Genomic DNA, 15,215 nt, shown 5'->3' with positions numbered 1-15,215 from the left:
TCTAACAGCCCTGGACATAAGTCCCTGTAGTATAGCCCCCCGATGGCAGCCCTGGTTGTATTTTCCTGTTGGAACAGGAATGTTAAGATACAGAGAGTCTGATTCAGGGATGGAAGCAAATGCAGCTGAAGCTGTACGCAGTGGCTGTGTGAAAATATGAAAATGTCGCAGCTGACTGAAGTTGCATTAGGATAACCACTGGAAGCATGTCAGATATGCAGCTTATGTTTGAAGATCCATCAACCATCAGACACACATCAGCAATTAACATGCTGAGCAACACTATGGTTATGCTGCACAGCAATCAGAAGTTGCATACCAGATCGCAATTGATAATTGTTATACACCTTTGAAACGGTTATGACACACCCATAAGTGTGCGCACATTGGGGGGGTGTTGTGGTTGATTCGCAAGGCTGCGAATAGGCAGCCTTGCAAGTTCACCAAACCCCACCTTGCAAATGGTGACTGGCCGCCACCCATTTGCAAGGAAAATTCGCACACAGGACATGCGAATGGATGTTACACAGTAACATCCATTCACAGCCTGATGGGATCCTCCCCCATCAATCGATGGTCGTCGATTGATGGCGAAGGCTCACGCATATGTAGGGTTGCCTCAGAACAACCTCACAGATGCTTGTCTGCTCGGGGTTAAGTAGGCGGGCAGCTGCCCACACACCCTCCCCCCCACCGCCTGTCTGTCATACCTCATTAGCCCTCATTAGTCATGTCCCCCTCACTCCTCTCTGCCCCCAGCCCGCAAGGTTGCTTGCGTTCAACCGGGAACAATCTGTTTGCCGTGGCCACACACAACAAGCGCATGCACATAGAAGAAACATCGTTCCCTGTGCGAAAAAGTGCCACTTGTGAACGGACCTGAATAAGGTCCATTGAGTGTTAGGTCTAATGTCACCCTTATGAATACCTCCCTGCCACTAGCAATACCTTTTAAAACTGAGATAGGAAGGAGATTATGGTGTGGCTGAGAGACATTTATATTGTAGCAAGTGCCAATAAATGATGGTAGACACACCTGATTAGCGGTGTTAGACACACCCAATGGGCGGTGTTAGACATGCAGAAAAAGGTGGTGCTAGGCACACCCCTTTGACGGCACACACCTGCATTTGATGCGCTTTTCTCCTATTGCCTCCCACAAATGCTCCCTCACTGATAAGAGCAATAATGAGCAAATAAATCCTCATTGCAACGCCATCGCTAGAGCATTGGGGTATTTATACGGTATTTATACGGTGTGGTTTAGACACAGATGCAGTAGCAAAAATATATATATATCACTCCCCTGCATACATCGACATTGTGTCCATCTCAGAATCAGGCCTAGAGCCAATGTTCAGTAACACAAACAAGAGGATCTGCCATTAGAATAGTCCGTGCTCTCCCTCCTATCTGTGGGTGTTCTGTGATATACTACTTATTTCTTCAATTCCCCTCAAGAATCTGGGTCCATTACTGAGTCTACTCACTTGATGCTCTTTTTTTGTCCTAATTACAGTATGTCACTGATGTGTTTTTCTATGTTGTGTGCTTACAATTCCTTATATTTTTGTACAATGGAGGTGATTAATCAGTGCTCACACTGGGCAGAAATCCATCCAATTCCGATGGTGGGGGGTCTGCGCATGCGCGTATGTGCAGACCCCCTTTGCAAACGCCTTCAGCGAGTATCACACTCACCGAGGCGTTCACATGGGTACAGGAGGGTGAGGGCAGACACCAGCCCGGGGGCAGTGGAATGCAGGCAGGCCGGCCGATGCCTGCTCGGGACGTGTGGCTGACTGACTTATTTCCGAAGGCAGCAGAAATCATTTGATGGTCGGCAACCATCGAATGATATTTCCTGCAAGCAGATGCATGCAAGGGGATGTGTTAGCGGACACATCCCCTCGCATGGCAGGGAAAGGATTTGGGCGCCGGAGTGGTGGGGTGGTGTTAAGGTGCTCGCTAAGCATTGAATGACCGCTGCTTAACAAGCCAACCTGAATTAGGCCCTATGTCTGTTTACTGAGCTACCTTTCTCTCTGTGGTGGGCGGGATGTTCTAAAAAAATGCAGTAAAACCCTGTTTTCTGGGTTTTTACCACATTTTCTAATGCACTAAAGCCCCTCCCAGCTGGGCTTCGTTGCAGAGATTATACCATGTTCTAGCTGGTGTAACCCATTAGAAGCCTATGGGCTTCTCTTGGCAGTGCTGCTGTGAGAGGGATCCGACACAGATCCCTCCCTGCATGCCCGGTGGCCGCCAGCTTTTCTGTGCATGACTTTTCCATAAGAAACGAGGAAGTCCAGGCAGCGGCGGGGATCCCAAAGGGCAGCTCTTATCGGGAGAGCTGCCTCTTTTGTTGCTCATCGCATATTTCAGTACTTATTCAATGAGCATCGGTGCGATGGGCGGCGGGATGTACCGCGCTTGCTGGTACATCCCACCCTGTGTGTGTGTGTGTGTGTGTGTGTGTGAAACTCCATTGTTTTTGCTTGATCATGGTGCTTAATAAAGGCTCTGTCATTTATTTAGTTTATTTTCTTCTTAATTAGGGGTCATTGGAGTTGTTCATTTGCTTAGTATAGAGTCACTTGGAGGGGATAGTTATTAAGTGATCCAGGTGAGCCTAAATTGGAATGGGGAGGGGGGGGGGGCGCTTCGGGGAGGGGGCTTGTCCTTGGGTGTATTTTTTTCTTTGCTCTTTATCCTTTCTTGAAGAAATAAAGATAATTTAATATCTCAGCATTTTCATTTATTATGTTTTGGTAACGATTTTCTGTCTGGTAGTCCTGTAGTTTCAGGATTTTACATTTGTGTTGTCCATTTCCTTTTAACGTAAATCCCACTTGTATCCTGGGCCCTGGCCCTGGATGGTACCTTCAGGCCTTCAATCTGCTGTTCTCATGTATTATGGGGTTAATTCTGTATGCATAATAATTGCTCTCTACACCGCTGGTCTTTCCAGAGGTCCCATTTTTCATAACTTGTTTAGTTGTATATATCTAATTGCTACTATATTGAACGCTGGAACATTGTCTTCTTTTTATTGTTATCTTCATTTTGGTCAAGATTCTAAATTGTTGCATCCAGATTTTGAGGTCTGCCTTCTCTTTTTCTTTCTTGTATGTCTTGATAGTTTCTTTTGGTAATTATATGTTAGTTGGGTGCCCACTAAACTATTTGCTTAGTTTTCCGCGTCCCCTCGCGGGGCTCGCTACGCTCACCACGCTTCGGGCTCGGTGGCTCGTTGCGTTCGCCACACTATATAAAATCAACTCCATGCCGACATGGATATTGGAGGTACTAACTATAGTGGGCACCCAACTAACATATTAGTACCTTTCTTTTTTATTGGTGTAACTTTTAAAAATTAAAACAAAATGTTAATAAACATAATGTAAAAAAAAAGAATGTTGAAATATTGACTGAAGTAAAAACTATATACCTACGCACTGCATACCTCCCAACTTTTGTAGGATGGTAAGCGGAACCTGTCGCATCTCAATGCCTCTCCTAGACAAGGGGTGGGGCTATGGGCAGAGGGGTGGAGCCACTGAATGAGGTGTGAGCTCTACAACCTCAACTTTCAGAATTTTTAGGGCATGCCCAGCCAGCACTCCTTGATCAGTTGGGCAGCCCCCAACTGATCAGTGATCACCGGTAACCCGAACCTGCCCCCCCCCCCCCCAGACACCACCCACCCCGTGGAGGATAACCTGTTTAAAACTCCCTGGCGCACATCTCACTTAATCTATTCTTTCCACATATATATATATATATATATATATGCATATATATATATATATATATATATATATATATATATATATATATATATATATATATATATATAGACAGTGGAATGACCGCACTCTCACCCAAATGGAGACAACAGAGGGGTGCCCGGCAAGGGTACATGCAATAGCACGCCCCAAATAGACAAATATAGGTTTCCACACCAGTAGGTATGGAAGCAGAGCACTCTCCTTAAATCACAGATCAGCAATGTGATAAAATGAAAAAAAGTATTTAATTCCAGCTGGGTCAACACAGCGTATGGTAATCAAAGTATACAAGCCCCGACGTTTCGGTCCCAGTATGGACCTTTATCAAGGAGCCTACAAGTATACAGAAGAAATACAGATAGTTGGTAACATGTACTGCTGAATCACATAACAAGTACATAATACATAGACAAAAGCATAGTTACGTTTTTCAATAAGACATCATATAATCAGCGGCGCAGGAACAGCCTGGGTAGGGACAGGGTCAGCCAGCTGATCTGACTGCCCCCCCCGTCCGGCTATTTATACCGTGTGAGGGGTATGGAGCTGGGCGGCGCAACAGACTCACGTCTGACAGGCGCTATCGTACTTCCGGTATAAGCGGAAGTGCGTCGGCCGGAGGCCGGCGCTGGAACGCAGCTCTGGAGCGCACAGCTTCCGGATTAGAGCCGGGGCTGTGCGTAACTAAGGCAACAGATTGTTACATGCACGGAGTGTACGGAGTACCGAGGGGTAAATTGGCTATAGCAAGTGGCGTCTCAGTAGTAATGCGTAAATAAAGCCGTGCTGTTTGCAATAAAGCAAGGTATAAAGCCGGGGGTTTTTTTTGTAAAAACCAGGATAAGTGACAGGAGTGTATCGCGGGTAGTTGCTGGTGAGTGCGCTAGGGTTGGAGTGCAAAAGTAGGTCACCAAGGTGATTAGGTTTTAGAGGAGCACCACGGAGCGTGATTATTGGGATAGTGATGGCAGAGATTTATAAGCTACCCAACCCGGGGTAGGGGGTTATGGTGTCTGATCGGTGTATCGGAGAACCAAGAACCACGGGTGGAGAAATGGTTTAGAAAGTAAGAGTGATTAGGGGAATGGAAAGTGGTTGTAACGTGTATAACTAAGGTCTATGTGGGCCTTTAAGTGTTAGTGCTGATTTTGTGTAAGGGGCACCGGAGGGTATAAGGGAAGCAGTTATGATGAGGATTAAAATTAATGCAGCAAAGTACTAGATAAGAAGACAAGGAGTTACATATAGATATATCAAAAGAATAGTGTGCAAAGCAGTACTGTATGGAGGAAGCAAGGTTAAAGGCAAACAATCATGGTGCTTTCACTGGTTGCGAAACACAACATACATCAATCAGGATCAACTTGTACAGAAAATTATTTATACATGGACGAAGAGCAAGTCTAAACGGTGCAAAGCACGTAGTGAGTCTTATAAAGTTCACTTCAAAAAGATAGAGAGGGGATTATTCTCGTTAAGACCTTTGGGGGCAAGTGTGTCCAACCGGTAGATCCACCTGCTCTCCAGTTTTCTGAGGGCAAGTCCGCGATCACCTCCACGGAGGGGTGGGGGTACCCAATCGATAATGCGGCATCGGAGGCTGGAGTTCTGATGTCCTGCAGCCAAGAAGTGGCGGGGGACAGGAAGTTCTGCTTTATTAGTCTCGATCGCAGCTCTAATTGAGTTGCGGTGATTAGCCATCCTTTCTCTGAATTTGCGTGTCGTCATGCCAACATAGGCCAGTCCACAGGGGCAGTAGAGGAGGTAGATCACATGATCCATCTGGCAATGTAGCCGGTACCTGATTTTTATATGTTTCCCTGTATGGGGGTGTGGGAAAGTGGGTCCTGGGGTGATGCTGTTGCAAGTTGTACAGCCAGCACAACGGTTGTGCTGGCTGTACAACTTGCAACAGCATCACCCCAGGACCCACTTTCCCACACCCCCATACAGGGAAACATATAAAAATCAGGTACCGGCTACATTGCCAGATGGATCATGTGATCTACCTCCTCTACTGCCCCTGTGGACTGGCCTATGTTGGCATGACGACACGCAAATTCAGAGAAAGGATGGCTAATCACCGCAACTCAATTAGAGCTGCGATCGAGACTAATAAAGCAGAACTTCCTGTCCCCCGCCACTTCTTGGCTGCAGGACATCAGAACTCCAGCCTCCGATGCCGCATTATCGATTGGGTACCCCCACCCCTCCGTGGAGGTGATCGCGGACTTGCCCTCAGAAAACTGGAGAGCAGGTGGATCTACCGGTTGGACACACTTGCCCCCAAAGGTCTTAACGAGAATAATCCCCTCTCTATCTTTTTGAAGTGAACTTTATAAGACTCACTACGTGCTTTGCACCGTTTAGACTTGCTCTTCGTCCATGTATAAATAATTTTCTGTACAAGTTGATCCTGATTGATGTATGTTGTGTTTCGCAACCAGTGAAAGCACCATGATTGTTTGCCTTTAACCTTGCTTCCTCCATACAGTACTGCTTTGCACACTATTCTTTTGATATATCTATATGTAACTCCTTGTCTTCTTATCTAGTACTTTGCTGTATTAATTTTAATCCTCATCATAACTGCTTCCCTTATACCCTCCGGTGCCCCTTACACAAAATCAGCACTAACACTTAAAGGCCCACATAGACCTTAGTTATACACGTTACAACCACTTTCCATTCCCCTAATCACTCTTACTTTCTAAACCATTTCTCCACCCGTGGTTCTTGGTTCTCCGATACACCGATCAGACACCATAACCCCCTACCCCGGGTTGGGTAGCTTATAAATCTCTGCCATCACTATCCCAATAATCACGCTCCGTGGTGCTCCTCTAAAACCTAATCACCTTGGTGACCTACTTTTGCACTCCAACCCTAGCGCACTCACCAGCAACTACCCGCGATACACTCCTGTCACTTATCCTGGTTTTTACAAAAAAAAAACCCGGCTTTATACCTTGCTTTATTGCAAACAGCACGGCTTTATTTACGCATTACTACTGAGACGCCACTTGCTATAGCCAATTTACCCCTCGGTACTCCGTACACTCCGTGCATGTAACAATCTGTTGCCTTAGTTACGCACAGCCCCGGCTCTAATCCGGAAGCTGTGCGCTCCAGAGCTGCGTTCCAGCGCCGGCCTCCGGCCGACGCACTTCCGCTTATACCGGAAGTACGATAGCGCCTGTCAGACGTGAGTCTGTTGCGCCGCCCAGCTCCATACCCCTCACGCGGTATAAATAGCCGGACGGGGGGGCAGTCAGATCAGCTGGCTGACCCTGTCCCTACCCAGGCTGTTCCTGCGCCGCTGATTATATGATGTCTTATTGAAAAACGTAACTATGCTTTTGTCTATGTATTATGTACTTGTTATGTGATTCAGCAGTACATGTTACCAACTATCTGTATTTCTTCTGTATACTTGTAGGCTCCTTGATAAAGGTCCATACTGGGACCGAAACGTCGGGGCTTGTATACTTTGATTACCATACGCTGTGTTGACCCAGCTGGAATTAAATACTTTTTTTCATTTTATCACATTGCTGATCTGTGATTTAAGGAGAGTGCTCTGCTTCCATACCTACTGGTGTGGAAACCTATATTTGTATATATATATATATATATATATATATATATATATATATATATATATATATATATATATATATATATATATTGAAGTTGATATACTCCCAATAGGGATACAAACTATTATGTTGATAATCCAAAAGAGACAAAAAATGTTGTGGCGGTTAGAGCGCAATAGATCAGGTTTTAGTGCAGCCCAAACCAATATATGTTGGGGGTACACCACCTCCCAGATGTTGATAATAAAAGGTAACAATATGTTTATTTACCGTAATAAGCTTATATAGCAAATTTATCACCATATCAATTACAAATAATAATAATAATACAAAAAGAAAAAAAAAAAATCTTCTGTTCATCACAAGTCCACCACCCTGTTCTCAGCTCATCTTCTTCTGTTCTGCTTCTTTTTTTATTTTCTACTAAATATTTTAAATAGTAATTGTCAAACCCATATTCCCCTGATGAAGTCTCTGTGAGACGAAACGTGTTGGAATATTTCTACTTGCCGTTTTTTACTTGATAATCCTGTGAAGAAAAAAATAAACAAGTGTTGGAAGAATTCTCCCCTTTTACTTCATTTGGATTGCATATATTGTATGTGGACATTAACATTTGAATTATAGGCGCCACAACCACTATTGTGTACTATACTTGGGTTTGGTTATTCCCTATCCCTCAGGGAATATAGTGGTAAGACGGCCGTACCTTAACTTATTGATATTGTTAAATCTGTTGGTAGCGCGATTTGGAATATTGGGAACATATATACATACAAGGATAGAGGATAGGATAGAGATTTATCTAGGATCAATTTAAAAATAAATATAAAGAATATAAAAATCGGAAGTGACAGGGGGATACGTGCCCGGGTCCCCCCCCCCCCCCCTAAATCTGCCACTGGGAAGACCTAAAGAAGATACTGTAATCCTGAGTGTGAGATCTGCAGATTTTACTTTCATTCTCGTATTGATCCAGCATCTGATACTGTCCACAAATCATCAAGGAGCTGTGCAAGATGACTGATCGAGCAACTGACTTACAGGAAACAAAGGTCATGTGTGTGATAATGAGGAACTGTGTAACATCATTGATCCAGTAACTATATCATATGAAAAATACCCAGATGACTTGTGTGATGAAGAGGAAGATCATGAAGGCAGAGAGATAAGAGAAACACTGTATGATAAACACGTTTATGAAATAGGATATTAGGATCTAATCTCAGAAATATTACACAAAAGGATTTTGTGATGTAATAACAGGTATAAGAAGCATCAATGTGCAGGAAATTTCTGATGCAATGCAGTAGTAAGGAGAAACACCCCCTGGATAGAACCCAGGGCCATATTACTGAATATTAGCTCAGCTGGCACTGTAATAATGTAATTATAACGTGCCTTAAAAACTGCCTCCAGGTCACTTCTAAACTTTAGTAGATAGGTTTTGAGGCTATATCATGCTGTATTATGTATTTTGAGAGATTGTTCTGTGAAGGTATCTAGGTGACAGTTGAGAGTTAGGAAGAGTTCTAATGTACCAAGATATTAGTGATTACAATTGGCTGAATCTCCATTTATCAAGATCGCACTGAGTGCATGACAACAGCTCCTTCACTAGTGGCGGAGGAGATGCATTGCACATACTTTGTGATGTCATGCAGCTATGTAATTTCCACATTCTGTGGTTAAACCATGGTTTGGTAACTTACCAAATGTACAAGCACAGTGGACAATAGAAGTGTGCGGAGAAACATAGGAGCTCTACAGCGAGCACTCTTAGGTTTATACAGAAGAATGGATGTAAGCAATCCCAGCATTTAATGGAAAAAGCATTTTCATCATCACAGGATCATCCATGAATAATGGTCACTGTGCATGCTGCACATATCGGACTATAGCTTTCATCATCTCACCTTATGGTGGCATGACAAGGTTTATTTTCAAGGGAACTTAAGGACCTGAGTCATTGCAATGCCAATATTTGCGTGAATGATCCATTGCATTGTCCTATAAAGTGCATCCCTTGGTGTGCACGCACAGAGCTAAAATTGTGATGTATACCCACATCTCAGAAATGGTGGCATTTTTACACTCATCCATACATACATGCACGTACAATATATATATATATATATATATATATATATATACATACACAGCAGTGAGGAAGGTGCTCTCCTGCTGTGGTGCCTTCCCAAGATCCATGAAGGGTCAAAGATATACAGTGGGTAGCGGGCGGCACTCACACAGACTTGGATTATAGCAATTTAAAAGTCCTTTAATCCTACGTCGTTACAAGGTATCCCCCTCGTCATCCCTGAATACGAGGGGGATACCTCGTAACGACGTAGGAATAAAGTAGGAATAAAGGACTTTTAAACTGCTATAATCCAAGTCTGTGTGAGTGCCGCCCACTACCAACTGTATATATATATACATATATATATATAAACAGCACAAAATAAACCAGCGGCACTCGCATACAATGAATACACTGACTCAGAGAGCTCAGTTGAATCATTATTTATTTATCGTTATTCAACTGAGCTCTCTGAGTCAGTGTATTCATTGTATGCGAGTGCCGCTGGTTTATTTTGTGCTGTTTATTCGTCTGAATTTCGGAAGGCACCGCGACTGTTGTACTGCTGTTTTGGATTCTAAGAGTGCCGGCTATCTACTCTCGTCATATATATATATCCATCCACATAGGACAGCACTCTACTCCTTTGTTATACAACAGCTGGGGTGTCACAGTCCAGAAGGCCTGCTCAGTAGGTACTCCCAAAGATACAAATGTTTGAAAACTTCGGTATATAACAAGACCTTTGTCAAGACCCCCTCTACTGCACACTGATGGGGGCAGGAGAGGGTTCTTGACAAAGGTCTTGTTATAGACCGAAACGTTGACCGCTAACCCACTGTCATGTTATAAGTGTCTTTCACGTTGTGGTATGTATTAAAACTGCAAGCAAAAAGAAGACCGGTGAGTGCATCTGTTTTCAAACATTTGTATATATATATATATATATATATATATATATATATATGTAGGTGAAGAAACAACAGCGGCACTCTGGGAATTTTTTGAAACAGGTATATTTCAGCAAAAAAATAGCTTCCAACGTTTCGGGGTATGTGGCACCCATTTGTCAAGGTTAATGTGCAGTAATAAACATACTATGCAATGTGCTTACCTTTATCATAAAAGTGAGGAGGGTGAGCAAATCACGCTGCTCCGGCGTGCTGGCATCAGAACCGGAAGTGGACAATGAGAGGAAGTGCTGCGCGGTGGATATCCTGCCGCTGGAACGCAAATTGAAGCACAAGCTTTTTGTCTCCATGGAGACCTGTTTAAGGTTCTGTGTCAGCGTCAAGCTCATGTTGATGTCAGTATCGCCTGGCGTGATTGGTTCACCCTATGGTGCAGACATAATAATTATATATATATATATATATATATATGATAATTAAAACAGTGCTAAATCAGAAAGATGATGCATTCACAAAAAATGCAATAGAGGCGTGTACAACGGTGACAAACAGTGAAATACATAATACTCATAATAATCATACTTATACATCCATGACACAATCGTATGGCACCCCGTTGCCAAGACATCTATTCACTATCTGTGCTAGGTTTATTAGTAATGTCGTATCCCGTACTGTAAGACTTAGTATAACGAGAGTCAACACTGATTACGGCCTCATCAAGTCATAGTCACCGCGCAGCCCCGAAACGTTGGTGGTTTTCCATGTTTTTCTGAATACACTCGTTGAAAAGACCCTGGAGTGCTAGTCTTCTTTTCCTGCCAGTATATATATATATATATATATATATATATATATATATATATATATATATATATATATATATATAAAATAGTAGAGTGTTTCTTCAGGCGGTATTCACTACTCATGCAGTAGATCACATGGTCCTACAACAAAGGATACACGAGGCTCTTGTCCCCTGTGTCACCTCCTGACATATGTCCTTCCATCTTCTTGCCCCATGTCTCTCCAGCTTACTGCTCCTTGTCACTTCAGCTTCCTGTATCTACAGCCTCTTGTCTCCCCAGCCTTCTGCCCTGTCAGTTTTGCTACTTGTCTTTCCTTCTCCAAGTCACTCTAGAACCTTTTCTCTCCAGTCTCCTGCCCCCTGTCACACAAGCTTCCTGCCACCTGCCACTCCAGCATCATTCTTCCTGTCACTCTTAATAATCTAACTGACAGCACTGACTGGGTGACTATGGCTGTTCCCCATGCAATAGACAGACCGCTGTTTGATCTGGTCCTGCGTGGCAGAAGATTGCTGTGCAAGGTTAGTTAGGGATGGCCTCTGATGGTTACAAGCCTTGAGGGGTTTGCATGCAATGACAATGAATTTACCAGTCATTGACTGATGTGATGATATGTATGGCAGTTGGAAGAGACAGAAATAGAACAATAACCTAGCCCTCTGGAGCGGACAGTTTTCACATGCAGTTTCACATTAGACTGCAACAAATTTTGTGACAGAAAAAAATGACGGTTTTTGAAGAACGTGTTTTGTAGCTGGGTCTCTGCCCGTATGATAAATATACAATCTGCAAAAGAAAATAAGCACTAGCAATGAAAAATGAGCAGATCACTCACAGGATATTTGCAAGCCAAGATATGTTAAAATGTAGTCTGTTAAATGTGTCATTTTTCATCCATATTGTTAATATGACTTTCCTTGGTATATTTCCAGAAATAAACAAAACGTTCCACAGTTGGCCACAAAAATGTAGCACTTTTCATAAGAAGCATTTGCCTTTATGTTTTTTAGTCCTGCTCCAACCACACCACACAGGAAAATAAATGTTCAAAAGTACAAATAGAGTGAATCATCCTCTTGCGCAGCTGCCACACAATCCCAACACCTAAAAAGGGTCGCCAACCCTCAGGATCTAGACAATGGACAAGTGGAAAAAAGAGATAGGCACTACTAACAAAAAAACAAGGAAAATTACTTCCCTTGGTATGATGATCCTGATGAATGGATATTGTCATGATTATTATAACACTGTTGGCCTTAAGGCAGTGCCAACCTTTTGATTGTCTATGACAATTTTGACTGTCTAAAGGTGCGTACACATGGGGCAATATGATCACTGGCAATATATTGCTCAGCAATCATTATTGCTCAGCAATCAGAGATGGTCACAGATGAAAATGTCATTCTGCCGGGAGAAGAGGCAGTGGAAGTCACTGGTTGGAGGAGCAACCATTCAAGGGCTGAAAACGGGAGCGCGCACCCGGCGATTTATTGCTGGTGCACACTCCAATCGCTGGCAATATGGTCGCTCAGCGACCATATTGCCAGTGATAAGTGTACCGTGTGTACACAGCTTAAGATATGTCTACTTTCCATTTTTAGCTAGTAAGAAAGCTTTCAAAAATAGAAATGTTAATAGTTTATTTTTATTAATTAACAAAATGCAAACTGGATGAACAGAAGAGAAATCTAAATGAACCTAACATTTGGTGTGACCACTCTCTGCCTTCAAAACAGCATGAGTTCTTCTAGGTGCACTTGAACAAAGATTTTAAAGGAGCTTGGAAGGGAGGTTGTTCCAAATATCTTGGAGATCTTCTGTGGATGTAGGCTTGCTCAAATCCTTCTGCCTCTTCATGAAATCCCAGACAGACTTGATGATGTTGAGATCAGGGCTCTGTGGGGGCTATATCCTCACTTCCAGGACTCTTTGTACCTTGGAGCGCTGAAGACAGTATTTTATTACATTGGCTGTATGTTTGTGGTCATTGTCCTGCTTCAGATTAAAATTTGGAACAAATAAGACGACTCCTTGATTGTACTGAATGATAAATAAGTATTGTGACGAAACAAGATGGACCTGGATGGAGAACCTTCATATTCACCTCTCGTTTCTCACAGTGTAATGTACTTTTTAATCCTTGGCCCAGTTTATACACAAGAGCAGCTATGTATTATGTATATTGTTATGTACTGTTATCAGGTCTATTTTGTAGGATTGTATGTATTGGGGAGAAACAGGTTATTGCCATAGTGTGTGATAGAAAGCAGAGCCAGGTAGCTGGGCTAGCTAATTACCATGTGTATCACATATGCTAATCCATTTTGTGTGAGGTGTGATAGGTGTAGCTGGTAATGTAGCAGAACAATGCCTGAGTGACTGGTAAGTTAGCTGCCAGACAAAGGGATATATCTAGGTCAGCAGGTAAACTGGGAGATAATACAGATGGAGCCCCTGTCATTCAGGCAGGGGCTGGCAAAATTATCGGCAGTCCCCACCAGCCGCCAGCTCCCGCCAGGGCGCTCGCGCTCACGAGACGTTTGCACATCCCGTGGCAATGGAGCTCCCACCGAGTCCCCGCCGCTGACGCTGGTCCCCCTCGCCGCCCCGACCCCCCTAACCCTGTCCTGAAGTGGAGATGGGCAGGATGCCTCTGCCCCGCCGCCGAAGGATTGGGGTGCGCGTGAGACGCATGCACGTCCCAGTTCAATGTATCGCTTGTCCGCCGGCGCTCGCCAGAGGGGAGGTTTCGCGGGTGCTGAGCAAGGCTGACAGGCGCTACATCTGTAGGTCAGACCTCCCAGGGGATGTACAATGAGTCTCTACTGCACGATACTGGCTGACATAGCATTGGAATATCTGACCCTACCCCCTGAGTAGACTTTGTGGCACCAGGGGGGGATCTACCAGCCAGGTATATAAGGAGAAAAGTTTCTCAATGGAGAGATTCTATCCTGCTGGATCCTGTATATAAGACATCAGAGGAAACCCTACCAGGGCAGGGTCTGTGTGAGCCAGTACCCCAGGCTGGAGGATACAGGACTGTCTAATGGTAGTGGTAAGCCTTGCAGGTTACTGAGATTGCTATTTCAGGGTGCTGACTGCAAGAGGTTGTTGGAGGATCTATGCTACCAATTATTCTGTACCATGAGAGCATCTTTTTATGTTGTTCTGTCATAATAAAGACTTACTTTTTATATAGTGAAGAAATTGAAAGGTTCCTTGGGCGCAAAAAGGTGTTTATTGGAATAAAAACGATAACAAAAACATCACATATACAGAGGTAAAAAGATACAATTAATCCCTCTCACCCAGTGTCGGTGGTGGAGCCACAGATGGCAAAGGCAGAGTGTCCTAAAAAATAGATCCACCCTGCAGGCTCCACAGGCTTAGCACTGGGCTGGGTCCTTGGGTAGTAGCAGCAGTCCTGGGCCAAAGCGTTTCGATTCTCTGGGAATCTTTGTCAAGGCTGATGTGGTTCTGTGAAGTGCTGCTATTTATGAGGAAAAAGTGCGGGAAAAATAATGGGCGTGATCTAAGTCCGAATACCGGAACTGAGTATCCATTGGTGGTTCAATGTGTCTAAAAGGAGAGAATGTATCTCCTATTCGTTGGAAACAGTCACAGCTTCATTCATTGGTGGTTCCGTGTGTCTGTATAGGGGATTTGTTCCTCTATTTGTGGATGAGAGCCGCCGCATGACTTCCGGTTTCCGGAAGTGCGGACGGCGGAAGTGTACGTCCGTCACTTCCTGTCCCGCCGGCTAAACGATCCTAGTCATCTTAGTTCCGGTGCTTCCTCTGTGAGGCCGGATGTTGATGTTTTGTTGACTTCCGGATTTCTCAACAGACGTATGCCGGTGGTCACCTTGTCGGGGAGTAATAGAGACATCGGTGGCCATCTTTGATGTGGGAACCCAGAATTTCCATATTCAATAAGACGATATAACCTCATAAAAGAAAGATATTGTATTAGAAGTTGTTTAGATAAATAATGCACACAACTTGATAAACCAGTAAGAT

General features: G+C 43.8%; 1 protein-coding gene across 2 annotated transcripts in view; it reads left to right on the top strand.

The window, feature by feature from the left end:
• GSG1L2 (GSG1 like 2) overlaps positions 1-15,215 on the top strand; it is an 88,103-nt gene that overhangs the window by 37,359 nt on the left and 35,529 nt on the right. The gene's annotated exons all lie outside the window — the stretch shown is intronic.

This window comes from Crinia signifera, chromosome 6, assembly GCF_055691185.1.
Source record: "Crinia signifera chromosome 6, ASM5569118v1, whole genome shotgun sequence".
Lineage (NCBI taxonomy): Eukaryota > Metazoa > Chordata > Amphibia > Anura > Myobatrachidae > Crinia > Crinia signifera.
This window is presented reverse-complemented; position numbering and strand designations above follow the sequence as displayed.